The sequence below is a fragment of the Trifolium pratense genome, linkage group LG4 (genome assembly GCF_020283565.1).
Source record: "Trifolium pratense cultivar HEN17-A07 linkage group LG4, ARS_RC_1.1, whole genome shotgun sequence".
In the NCBI taxonomy this organism is placed as follows: Eukaryota; Viridiplantae; Streptophyta; class Magnoliopsida; order Fabales; family Fabaceae; genus Trifolium; species Trifolium pratense.
The window spans coordinates 57,187,872-57,201,421 of record NC_060062.1 but is presented as its reverse complement, the minus strand read 5'-3'; the positions used below and the strand labels follow the sequence as shown (position 1 = coordinate 57,201,421).

At 38.3% G+C, this 13,550-nt stretch overlaps 2 long non-coding RNA genes across 2 annotated transcripts; both read left to right on the top strand.

Moving 5' to 3' along the window:
* The first annotated feature begins 3,536 nt into the window (after positions 1-3,536).
* Positions 3,537-5,876, top strand: LOC123920386. The gene is made up of 3 exons (XR_006813647.1): positions 3,537-3,698; positions 4,549-4,602; positions 5,575-5,876. It is a non-coding gene; the product is annotated as an uncharacterized LOC123920386 (long non-coding RNA).
* Positions 5,877-9,159: 3,283 nt separating this feature from the next.
* Positions 9,160-11,520, top strand: LOC123920385. Its single transcript, XR_006813646.1, has 3 exons — positions 9,160-9,296; positions 10,147-10,200; positions 11,173-11,520. It is a non-coding gene; the product is annotated as an uncharacterized LOC123920385 (long non-coding RNA).
* The last annotated feature ends 2,030 nt before the right edge of the window (positions 11,521-13,550 follow it).

Sequence of the window (13,550 nt, the reverse complement as noted above, 5' to 3'; positions counted from 1 at the left end):
ATATTTTTGAAACGCAAAAATATATTTTCCAAAAATATAATTCCTTTGGAAAATAAAACTAGGGTTTGGCTGCCTCATGAAACACATTAAACACGTGCGCCTTCCTCTGTAAGAAACCTTGAAACAATTCTTCAAACAGATCTTCAAAAGATTGAGTAGAAATTTAAACCCGCTAGCTGGCGCGCACGATACAGAGTCAGGTGTTGTTCCAAAGTGTCCCAACATTTGTCACAACACTTGGGGTCAGCACATTCGTCTCAACACTTGGCTAAAATATGTTTTTGCAAAATGTAGCCAATATACAAAAACCCAACACTTTTGGTTTTGACTACTTAAGTAATGAGTCACATGAACATAGTGGCAATAGAAAAGCCCCTATATTCAATGGTGATGCATCATTATTTGAGTGGTGGAAAGAAAGACTGTATAGCAATATTACTGCTATTGATCATGAATTGTGGGATTTAGTTGAGCTCGGAGTAACTTTTGAAAACTTAAATGAACATGGAAGATTGTCCATAGAGCACAGAAAGTTACTCTCACCAGCTAACTTAAAAACCTACACCAAGCATCACAGAGTAAAGGACATTGTTGTTGGTGCTATAAGACATGAAGATTATGTCAGAATAGAAAACAAGTCCTCTGCTAAATCTATCTTTGACTCTATGTGTGCTACCTATGATGGTAATGAAAAGGTTCAAGAGGCTAAGGCTAGTCTCTTGATAAGGCAATATGAACTCTTCACCATGCAACAAGATGAAAGCATTGAGACTATGTTTACAAGGTTTCAAATCCTTGTATCTGGTCTTAAAGCCCTTAAGAGGAGTTATTCCACCTATGACCATGTCCAGAAGATTCTGAGGAGTCTTCCTATTGCATGGAGACCTAAGGTCACTGCAATAGAGGAAGCTCAAAATCTCAAGACTCTGAGTCTTGAGGCTCTGATAAGCAATCTCAGAAGCCATGAGATGGTTCTGAATGCTGATTCAGAAGCTAAGAAGAAGTCCAAGTCTATGGCTTTACAGTCAACTAGGACTCCTTCTAAAGCTTTTAAGACTCAGCTTCTTGACATTGAAGAGGAATCTTCTGCAGATGGTCAAGAGGAGGAAATGGGTGAAGACGAGTTTGCTTTATTCACCAAGTTTCAGCAATGGAACAGGCTTAACAAAAGAAACTTCAGAGGAAACAGCTCAAGAAATTTTGTCAGCAAAAAGTATGATCAGAAGAACTGCTTCAACTGTAAGAAGCCAGGACACTTTATTGCTGACTGTCCAGAAATGTCTGCCAAAGACAAAAGAAAAAGATATAGCTCAAAGAAGCAACAATTTAAGAGCAAATTGAAAAAGAGTCTGATGGCTACTTTTGAGGAGCTATCATCTGAGGAAGAAGTTGAGGAAGAGGAAGAGGCAAATCTAGCGCTAATGGCTTCAACCGACTCAGATGCAGATTCAGAGGATGAATCAGATTCAGAAGTTACAGATGAGGTATTTTCTGACTGTTCTAAATCGCAACTTATAACTGCGCTTAACAAGGTCATTGAGAAACATCTCAGAGTGTTAAGTAAACAAAAAGCTTTACAAGAAAAACTTAACACTCTGACTGAACAGGAAGGCCATTTTCAAGGTCTATATCAAGAAACTCTGAACAGAGTGAATGATCTTGAAAAGGGTTGTGCTGTGTGTTACAAACCTATTGATGAGCAGGAAATGGCTCTTCAACAGTTTGTGCATCTCAACCTTGGGAAGAGCAAGGCTGCAAATTGGATTTATAATGTCATGAGACATAGAGGAGAAGTACTTGGCTATGAATATGGTAGAACATATTCAAAGCTAAAGACCTTTGCCAAAAAGGTAGGAAAATCTTGGGTTTATTATGTTGTTCCACCAAGTGAAGAGGGAAAGAATTCTGGTACTCTGGGAAATGAGGATGATGATCTGAGAAAATTAGAAGCTGACAGCTCAGAGGAACCAAGTTCCTCAGGATCTGGGAAGAAAAGTTCAGAAGATAGGAGTTATTCAGAACCTGAGAATATTAGTTCAGATGTTCTGAAAACTTCAAAATCTGAGACTTTAACTTCTGGAACCAAAGGAACTTCAGTACCTGAGGCAAGTCAATCTAAAAGCTCAGAAGTTTTTAAAAGAAAAAAATCAAACTCCAAATCTCAGAGGCAATACAGGACTCAGATTATTTATGATTCTAGAGTCAGTAGATATAACCAATCAGAATAAAGGATTGGTGATAAATACAAATTCTGGAATCATAAACAATCCAAATCAAAATCTTTCTCTAACACTCAGCAACATAGTAAGCATTTGTGGACTAACAAGCATGGACCCAAAAGAAAATGGGTACCAAAAGCTGAAATAATGTACCATTCAGATTTACCAACTAGGAAAGGATATGTCCTGCCTAGAGCATGGAAACAAGTCCAATGCAAAGGAAGAAGGGTTTATGTCCTAGACAAATGGCTGACAGGTTCTCAAGTTTCCAATCAGAACTTGAGAAATGAAGAGGAAGAATACTGGGATGACTTTATCATTAACTGTGATGAAGAATTCTAACGCAATGATTAAAGTTATTTCTCATACAGCCTACCACTCAAGGAAGTATCATGAATCACTCATGGTATCTGGATAGTGGATGTTCAAGGCATATGACTGGTGACAAACAACTATTTTCTAATTTGACTCTGAAAGAAGGAGGATCTGTTGGCTTTGGAGGCAATCAAAAAGGAAAAATAATAGGTACAGGTACAGTAGGTAACTCTTCCCTTTCTATTAATGATGTTTGGTTAGTTGATGGACTCAAGCATAACCTATTGAGCATAAGTCAATTTTGCGACAATGGTTATGTAGTTGTCTTTATTAAGGAATCATGTACTGTGTCTGTAAGACCCGTAATTCCACAGTACCTTTTGCGTGAAGAAAATAAGTAATGGCTAAGGAATTTAGGGTTTTTGGTTAAGTGTTTTTGTGAGTATCGTCGCAATAATAGGATTTTTGCTGAGATGAAGTCTGTTTTGTGCTCGTGCGCTGGAAAGGCACAGACTTTTGGGTTGTAATCCTCTTTCATGAATGAGAAGGTTTCTGTGAAGTCAGAACGACGAGTTTTGGATTATTCTTGTTTTTGGAAAAACGAGTAGGAATTTTACCCGCTGTTGTAAAATTTTACGGTTTCGGAATTCCGTATAATTTTAGATGGAGGATTTATATATCTGCGCGAGTTAGGATATGTCCTGAGAATATTTTTAAGAGTTAGGGAATAAAATTACAGTCGAGGAAAAATGTTTCGCGATAATTTTTGGAAATCGTTTATTTCGGACGTTTAGTTTCTAATTTTTCTATTTTCGCGAGTTCGGCCTTTTAGCGTAACGTGACTCGTCGGCGAGGCGTAAAATCTCATGACCATAGGAAAATATCTTGGGAAGGAAAGTCAAACTTGATCCAATGGTGAGGGTTTAACATGACTTTAGTTGCACTTTTGATCCAATGGCTAGGAATGACCAAGACCAATGTATAGTAAGGAGGTTTAGCTTCTTTGGGACTTAGAAAATCTGAATTTTTCCACTCCTCTTCCCTCTCCAAAACCGTGAAGCCATCCCCCATTTTCATACCTTCACCAATTTTTCATTTCATCACCAAATCATCTCATTCCAAGCTAGGGAAATCCATAGAACTTGCAAGAAGAATCTCACTAAGGTAACTTGATCTCTCTCCTTCTCAATAGCTGTCCAAACTCTTAGAGTTTGATGATTTTGGTTGGTTTTTGTTCATGAGAAATTTTAGAACTTGTTGGAAAATTAATTGTGATCCATAGGTTTTGCTCTTGAGTGTTTAACTAGGATTGTTTAAGCTTAGTTGTTTGATTTCCATGAGAGTAGTAAGAATTTCATGTTTTGTTCTTAGTTAGGGTTTGAGAAATTTCTAATTGATCAAGAACATGAAAAGTGGTTTTGTTAATTGTGTTTATGAGGTTGTTTTAAGACTTTTTAGAAGATGAAAAATCTTGTCAAAAAAATTATGTGTTGGAAAATAATTTTTTGTTCAAAAAGACTTAGAAAATTTTATGAATTTTGGGTTTGTTTTGGAAAATGTTTTGGTTATGCGAGAAACTGATTTCAAGAGCTAGAAAATCAAGGCCAGGGTTTTAAAAATGAAGAATTGTGGGAGCTAGCCATGTTTCCACATTCTGGCCGAACTGGACAGGGGCATTTTCGTCCCTTTAAAATTGTTTTTGGGTCCTAAAAAACTTAACTATTTGATCCGTCTTTTCGAGACGATGAATTTGGCGTATGGTTCGTCTCGATCGGACAAGAGTTGAATTAGTTATGGTCATTTTAGTTTGAAAACTATTTTGTCGAAAATGTGTTTGTTTTGTGAAAAATAGTGTATTTAACTTCGGGAATTTTTAATCACTATGGGGAGGACTCGAAAACACAATCCGAGAGTGTTAGGAAGTGCCTTAGACACCTCTAGACCTTTGTTGATAGGTTTAGTTTCGTTGAGATATTTTGGGAGAAACTTATGGATTGTACGCTGCTTATTTTAGGGCGCGCGAAAGTGTAGAATTGTTCGAAGTTGTTTGAAATTGGAGCTTGCCGAGGTAAGGGCACCGTTTTTATTTCCGTATTAAATTCCGTCGATAGCATTAGGGTATGCTTGTTGTTGTGCTTGTTTGTTTGTGCACTGTTGGTGAGTGCTTGGTATGTTTGCGTGATGTATTCTCGGTATGAGTTCGTGATGAATACATGAGGTTACTTGTCTTACATATGATTTGATGAAATATATGTGTTGACATGCTTGTTGTGGAAATTACATAGTATGTGAATATGTATTGTTGTTGCATTAGTATAGATAAGAGTATCGTATGCTCATGCGTCCGTGGTACGTGGTTGCGGGAGTGGACCACGGGGTGTGATTGCGAGAGCGGATCCACCCAAATGTTTGAGGTATTTTATGGGGTTCAATAAGTGGTTGCGGGAGTGGACCACGGGGTGCGACTGACAGTGATTGGGTCCACCGTTATTCTTTTTAGTAAGCACAATACGTGGTGACCGTGATGGGCTGCGGGGTGTGATTGACAGTGATTGGGTCCACTCTAATCTTTGTAGTGACCGTGATGGGCTACGGGATTTTATTGATGTCTTACGGGTTTTATTTGGGTTCAAAATACGTGGTGACCGTGATGGGCTGCGGGGTGTGATTGACAGTGATTGGGTCCACTCTAATCTTTGTAGTGACCGTGATGGGCTACGGGATTTTATTGATGTTTCCGAGGTTTATGCGTGTGATTTAACCAGTGGCGGTTATCACCTTTATTCATTAGAGGTTTGCGAGACCAGTGGCGGTTGTCGCCTTGCTTGCGTTAGAGGGTTGTGAAACCAGAGGGGTTGTCGCACTCATTGCATTAGAGGTTTGCATTAGGCTATGTGCGCATTTTATTTATTATGCGTGGTGTTGAGAAGTTGATAAGTGTTTACTCGTTTTTATGCTTTGGTATTTGGTATATGTATATTTGTTCCAGTTGGTGACCCTTGCTTTGTCTGTCGATTGTGATGAACGGGTTACCCCCTAGGCGATGATTTTCCTTCTGAGACTGTGGGTCGTGTGGACGGCGAGGACTTTGTGGATTATGCGGGAGAATAGATTGTAGTCCTTGGTTAGGCTACACTTTTGTTAGGCTTAGGGCCTAGTTCTTTTGGATGACTGTATTTATACTCAGGCATGTTTAGTGCCTTTTGGCCTTGTGATATATTCGGTTCATAACACTTGTCTTTTATTTATGAACGCGATGTATCTTGGTTTGTAAATTATTCAGGTACACACTTTGCTTCGCGGAAGCCCTGTAGTATAATATTTTGATATTATATTTATATTCCATTGAATGATGAATTGTCTAGATAGCTAAGGGCGTTCACGCGCGCCATTTTTATTTAGCGTGTTGTTTTAAAAAAAATAAAAAATAATACCCCTTTTTCGGCTTTAAAAATCGGGGTGTTACATTTTGGTATCAGAGCTCGGCATTAGATCTTCAAAGGGAAAGTGTGTACATGAGTTAACAGTCTGAGGTCAGTTAGTTTAGAGTTGGATTCGCGTCGGGTTAGCGAATCATTTGTGGGTAGCAGTGTGTCTTGTTTGCTAGTATTGGCGCATTAACTCGTTTCGTTAATGTGTGTCTTCAACCAATCCGTGATTCAACTACGTTTGGCGCTTATCAAGTCGGATGTGGAATTGGAAAAAGATTTATTAGGCCAAGTGTGTCTCCGTGGGGAGCATCAGTCCTATGGGTGAAAAGGAAAGATGGACTTGGAGCGAATCAAAACTACAAGGGATTCTTGGAAGTGGCATTGGACGTGGCCACTCGACAATGTTGAGTGTGGACGAGTGGACGTCGTTCTTGTAAAGGATTGCAAGTACGGAATTATTTAGGGGAACCTCTTAAGAAAAATATTGGATGTCTTCTACGATGAGTTCGGGACGAGACTCGATGAAGCCGTTTAGTTGTCAAGAAGGTGCGACCGTTGTGGAATGGTGGAGCAGACAACGAGGTCAATTGGTATTAATTACGACGATTGGAAAATCATCGAGGCAAGTCGCACTAGAATTGAAGGACGTTGCGTGTCAAGAGTGAGTGAACCTAGCGTGGCTAGACGACGGTTATACCGATGATGGGTACCTTAAGGGTTTAAGTTGAGTGTTTAAGACATATGGGATTATGAAATGTGAGTATTAAGGTAAATCACGTGATGATTTAAGGTAGGAGAACAAATATCACGTTGATAAGTGATGAACTATGCGTAGTTCAGGGGATAGTAAGTATAGGTGTCGATGTGAGACAAGAATATAGTTGGTTAATTTTTGGATCAAGGGTGAATTTGGAGGGATGTTTAGGTAAAGAACGAGTAGTTCAACCTTGGAAAATGAGTTGTGTGTCGATGTTAAGCGATGCTAGAGGTATATAGTGTGGAAATGCCTATAGAATTGTAGTCGTGTAAGCAAAAATCGTTAGTTGTTGGCGGGTAAAACATAAGAGAAAGTGAATTTCTCGAGTAGTTTGAAGAGATTAGTCAAGATTTGAGTAGAGGCCCGATATGGATGAACATTTAAGTTAGCGATTTCAGTCGACCGAGAGGGTTGAATAACCGAGTAGCACCTTGAAGTTATAACATCATAGGAGTTGAGGCGGAAAAGTTTTAAGTAATTCAAGTTATGGACGGAAATTTTTAGAAAATTTTCTAGAAATGTCGTGTATGAGTAAAAAAAAGGGATTCGTTAGTAAGAGTACTAAGACGAAGAGAGTGATAGTTGGAAGGACATTTTGTTGAGTGTTAAGAGGTAATGAGAAATTTAGATGATATGGCTAGTATTTTAAGTTCTTGAGGATTAGATTCAAGGAGTTGAATTATGTATCGAACCTATTACGGAAGTTATGGTAGCGTATGATTTATGCTTTGGTGGGTAGTCTTGAGGGGACGAGCATTAAGATTTGAGATAAGTGTCGGACACTAGATGGATGAGTAAGATAAGTTGATTCGAAAGTTAATTATAATGACGTTCTAAGTATAAGTTTAGAGATAGTTATGCATAAAAGGCTAATAACTAGGAACATGGATGATTAATTATTTAGAGCGTTCGATTTCGAAGAATATGTTGGTTTGTACCTTAGAAAAAGGCTAGAAGTGAGTAAGAACTTTTTGAGTAAGTAGATGCGTCGAGATGAGTAGCAAGAACTTGTGCGCGAAGTTGGTAATTGGTACTAGGAAATACTATAACTTTAGATAGTTACGACGATTAGGGATTGGTCGAACGAAGAAGCACATGGCAACGGGGCCTGTGAGAACTAAGGAATTCGCGAAAAGGATTACCTCACACATAATTTGGAAAATTATGATTGTGCGTGTATGTTGAGGAGTCGAAAGCACCACATGAACGGAGGTCATGGCGGTGTGTTTGTTATATGTGGAAGTAAAAAGGAGTTAAGTAATTGTCTATTGGAAAGAATTGAGTACAAGTGGCTGAGAGTGCTATTGTAGTTTGGTAAAGATGGTCTATGTCACCATCATGGTTGTCGGCTATCTATTGACAAATTGAGGGACTGATCACTCTTAATATGTTGTTAATAGTAGACGGAATCGTGTTGATTGGAATAGACTAGTTTTGGCCAGCTTTGGTAGTGCGTAAAGTTTTTGGAAATTCTTTTGGAGGGTAGCCCGTCGCCGTTTCGTGTGAACTTAATGAAATGGGCTATGCTGCGGAGACAAAATATGTGACCTTGGAAACAACATGTGTTGATCTAGGTTTGTGGACTTGGTAGAAAAATTTTGAGTGAGGAACTCATTGTGTTGTCTAGCTTGGCGTCTGGAGTTTGAAGCTAGTGCTACTTTGTAAAGGGTTGCGACAAGTGCACGTTGGTGTTAGTAATATTGGGATGAGTTGTTACTCTCGCTTTAGTTTCGAGGACGAAACTTCTTTTTGGTGGGTAGTAATGTAAGACCCGTAATTCCACAGTACCTTTTGCGTGAAGAAAATAAGTAATGGCTAAGGAATTTAGGGTTTTTGTTAAGTGTTTTTGTGAGTATCGTCGCAATAATAGGATTTTTGCTGAGATGGAGTCTGTTTTGTGCTCGTGCGCTGGAAAGGCACAGACTTTTGGGTTGTAATCCTCTTTCATGAATGAGAAGGTTTCTGTGAAGTCAGAACGACGAGTTTTGGATTATTCTTGTTTTTGGAAAAACGAGTAGGAATTTTACCCACTGTTGTAAAATTTTACGGTTTCGGAATTCCGTAGAATTTTAGATGGAGGATTTATATATCTGCGCGAGTTAGGATATGTCCTGAGAATATTTTTAAGAGTTAGGGAAGAAAATTACAGTCGAGGAAAAATGTTTCGCGATAATTTTTGGAAATCGTTTATTTCGGACGTTTAGTTTCTAATTTTTCTATTTTCGCGAGTTCGGCCTTTTAGCGTAACGTGACTCGTCGGCGAGGCGTAAAATCTCATGACCATAGGAAAATATCTTGGGAAGGAAAGTCAAACTTGATCCAATGGTGAGGGTTTAACATGACTTTAGTTGCACTTTTGATCCAATGGCTGGGAATGACCAAGACCAATGTATAGTAAGGAGGTTTAGCTTCTTTGGGACTTAGAAAATCTGAATTTTTCCACTCCTCTTCCCTCTCCAAAACCGTGAAGCCATCCCCCATTTTCATACCTTCACCAATTTTTCATTTCATCACCAAATCATCTCATTCCAAGCTAGGGAAATCCATAGAACTTGCAAGAAGAATCTCACTAAGGTAACTTGATCTCTCTCCTTCTCAATAGCTTTCCAAACTCTTAGAGTTTGATGATTTTGGTTGGTTTTTGTTCATGAGAAATTTTAGAACTTGTTGGAAAATTAATTGTGATCCATAGGTTTTGCTCTTGAGTGTTTAACTAGGATTGTTTAAGCTTAGTTGTTTGATTTCCATGAGAGTAGTAAGAATTTCATGTTTTGTTCTTAGTTAGGGTTTGAGAAATTTCTAATTGATCAAGAACATGAAAAGTGGTTTTGTTAATTGTGTTTATGAGGTTGTTTTAAGACTTTTTAGAAGATGAAAAATCTTGTCAAAAAAATTATGTGTTGGAAAATAATTTTGTGTTCAAAAAGACTTAGAAAATTTTATGAATTTTGGGTTTGTTTTGGAAAATGTTTTGGTTATGCGAGAAACTGATTTCAAGAGCTAGAAAATCAAGGCCAAGGTTTTAAAAATGAAGAATTGTGGGAGCTAGCCATGTTTCCACATTCTGGCCGAACTGGACAGGGGCATTTTCGTCCCTTTAAAATTGTTTTTGGGTCCTAAAAAACTTAACTATTTGATCCGTCTTTTCGAGACGATGAATTTGGCGTATGGTTCGTCTCGATCGGACAAGAGTTGAATTAGTTATGGTCATTTTAGTTTGAAAACTATTTTGTCGAAAATGTGTTTGTTTTGTGAAAAATAGTGTATTTAACTTTAGGAATTTTTAATCACTATGGGGAGGACTCGAAAACACAATCCGAGAGTGTTAGGAAGTGCCTTAGACACCTCTAGACCTTTGTTGATAGGTTTAGTTTCGTTGAGATATTTTGGGAGAAACTTATGGATTGTACGCTGCTTATTTTAGGGCGCGCGAAAGTGTAGAATTGTTCGAAGTTGTTTGAAATTGGAGCTTGCCGAGGTAAGGGCACCGTTTTTATTTCCGTATTAAATTTCGTCGATAGCATTAGGGTATGCTTGTTGTTGTGCTTGTTTGTTTGTGCACTGTTGGTGAGTGCTTGGTATGTTTGCGTGATGTATTCTCGGTATGAGTTCGTGATGAATACATGAGGTTACTTGTCTTACATATGATTTGATGAAATATATGTGTTGACATGCTTGTTGTGGAAATTACATATTATGTGAATATGTATTGTTGTTGCATTAGTATAGATAAGAGTATCGTATGCTCATGCGTCCATGGTACGTGGTTGCGGGAGTGGACCACGGGGTGTGATTGCGAGAGCGGATCCACCCAAATGTTTGAGGTATTTTATGGGGTTCAATAAGTGGTTGCGGGAGTGGACCACGGGGTGCGACTGACAGTGATTGGGTCCACCGTTATTCTTTTTAGTAAGCACAATACGTGGTGACCGTGATGGGCTGCGGGGTGTGATTGACAGTGATTGGGTCCACTCTAATCTTTGTAGTGACCGTGATGGGCTACGGGATTTTATTGATGTCTTACGGGTTTTATTTGGGTTCACAATACGTGGTGACCGTGATGGGCTGCGGGGTGTGATTGACAGTGATTGGGTCCACTCTAATCTTTGTAGTGACCGTGATGGGCTACGGGATTTTATTGATGTTTCCGAGGTTTATGCGTGTGATTTAACCAGTGGCGGTTATCACCTTTATTCATTAGAGGTTTGCGAGACCAGTGGCGGTTGTCGCCTTGCTTGCGTTAGAGGGTTGTGAAACCAGAGGGGTTGTCGCACTCATTGCATTAGAGGTTTGCATTAGGCTATGTGCGCATTTTATTTATTATGCGTGGTGTTGAGAAGTTGATAAGTGTTTACTCGCTTTTATGCTTTGGTATTTGATATTTGTATATTTGTTCCAGTTGGTGACCCTTGCTTTGTCTGTCGATTGTGATGAACGGGTTACCCCCTAGGCGATGATTTTCCTTCTGAGACTGTGGGTCGTGTGGACGGCGAGGACTTTGTGGATTATGCGGGAGAATAGATTGTAGTCCTTGGTTAGGCTACACTTTTGTTAGGCTTAGGGCCTAGTTCTTTTGGATGACTGTATTTATACTCAGGCATGTTTAGTGCCTTTTGGCCTTGTGATATATTCGGTTCATAACACTTGTCTTTTATTTATGAACGCGATGTATCTTGGTTTGTAAATTATTCAGGTACACACTTTGCTTCGCGGAAGCCCTGTAGTATAATATTTTGATATTATATTTATATTCCATTGAATGATGAATTGTCGAGATAGCTAAGGGCGTTCACGCGCGCCATTTTTATTTAGCGTGTTGTTTTAAAAAAAAAAAAAATAATACCCCTTTTTCGGCTTTAAAAATCGGGGTGTTACAGTGTCTAAACAATCTGACAACTCCATTGTATTCAAAGGTCTGAGAAAGAACAATGTTTATAAAATTAATCTTTCTGATTTGAATGAACAAAAAGTGGTGTGTTTTTGACCTTGAGTGAAGAAAAATGGATCTGGCATAAAAGTTTGGGCCATGCTAACTGGAGGTTAATCTCTAAGCTTAGCAAGCTTGACCTTGTCAGAGGTTTACCAAAAATTAAATATCACTCAAACACACTTTGTGGTTCGTGTCAAAAAGGAAAGATTACAAAATCCTCTTTTAAACCCAAAAACATTGTTTCTACCTCAAGACCATTGGAACTTCTTCACATTGATTTGTTTGGGCCAGTTAACACTGCCTCTATCAATGGAAAGAAGTATGGTTTAGTAATTGTTGATGATTACAGTAGATGGACTTGGGTAAAATTCCTAAGAACAAAAGATGAAGCTTATGATGAGTTTAGCATCTTCTGCAAACAAATTCAAAATGAAAAAGGCTACACTATTTTAAAAGTTAGAAGTGATCATGGTGGAGAATTTGAAAATGAACCTTTTGAAAACTTTTGTGAAAAATATGGCATTTTGCATGAATTCTCTTCTCCTAGAACTCCTCAACAAAATGGGGTTGTAGAAAGGAAAAATAGAACTCTGCAAGAAATGGCCAGAACCATGATGCATGAAACTAATGTAGCAAAGTTTTTATGGGCAGAAGCTGTAAACACAGCATGTTATGTTCAAAATAGAATCTGAAATTATGGTATCACTAGAATGATGTTGCCTAAGATGTCCCAACAACTACTTTATGATTAACGTTGTTTCTATTGTTGGCACATCTTATATAACATATAAAAACTGACAGAAAATAAATAAATGACACAAGTAGTTGTTAACCAAGTTCAGCCAACTGCCTACTCTGGGGGATACCAATCCAGGAAGGAAATCCACTAATAGCTCTAGTTACTAAGACCTCCAGCAAACCCTAGGATTTACGCCTTAAACTAAGACCTCCAGCAAACCCCTGGTTTACGCCTTATAACCTCGACACTACTCATGCAACTTCTGCCTAGGAACTCCTAGACATGAGATCCCATCTCACTTCCACTCACACAACACAACCTGTGTTGTTTAAACAATGTTAGGAATGATGTGGCGACAACTTGCCAAGACAACACTTCACTTTTGCTTAAAAGCTTCAAGTGAACCACACATGGTAAACTCCGTACTTCAAAGCTTAGGAGTAACCTTAAAATAATAAACTCACTTCTTAACTCGTGTTATAGAATCCACGAGCAAGAATTACAATCAAACAATAAAAGACTCAACAAAGACTCAATATGTGTAACTAATACTTTTCAATAAGATACTTAGTCTTGAGCTTGGTCTTCATATATATAATGATTAGGCACGCTCCTCTTGCTTCAGAATCAATAGGACGCTCCTTGAGAGTCATAAAGGGTGATCTGATTCTATTTTGATCTTCATCAAGAATGTATAGAAACTTTCCAAAAGTGTTCAAGGGACTTTCTAGGATAAGTGTGATCATACCGTTGTACCATTAAGTCTTATCTTATCCTTAAAATTCCTGATCAGATCAAATCTCCATTAAGCGTGCTCTTTAAGTGGATTTCCATAAATAGCAGATGCTCTCATAAATGCGCGAGATTTCCTTGAATAAATATGATGTTGTAACATGTTTTCCAACATCTTGTTAGTATATTTGTTTTAGCAAAATTAAGCCAATTCAAATATCCAACAATCTCCCCCTTTAGCAATTTTTGGCTAAAACAATTTCAGACCATTTAATTACCTATGAGAGATAAAAAGCGCAATCCTTCAAATCACCATAATCACCATTTAATTTCAGACCATTTAATTACCTATGAAGGATGTTAGAGCATCTTAAAAATATATAGGTATCAGAGGCGTCAGCAGCGGATCATCATCAATAGTCTCGAT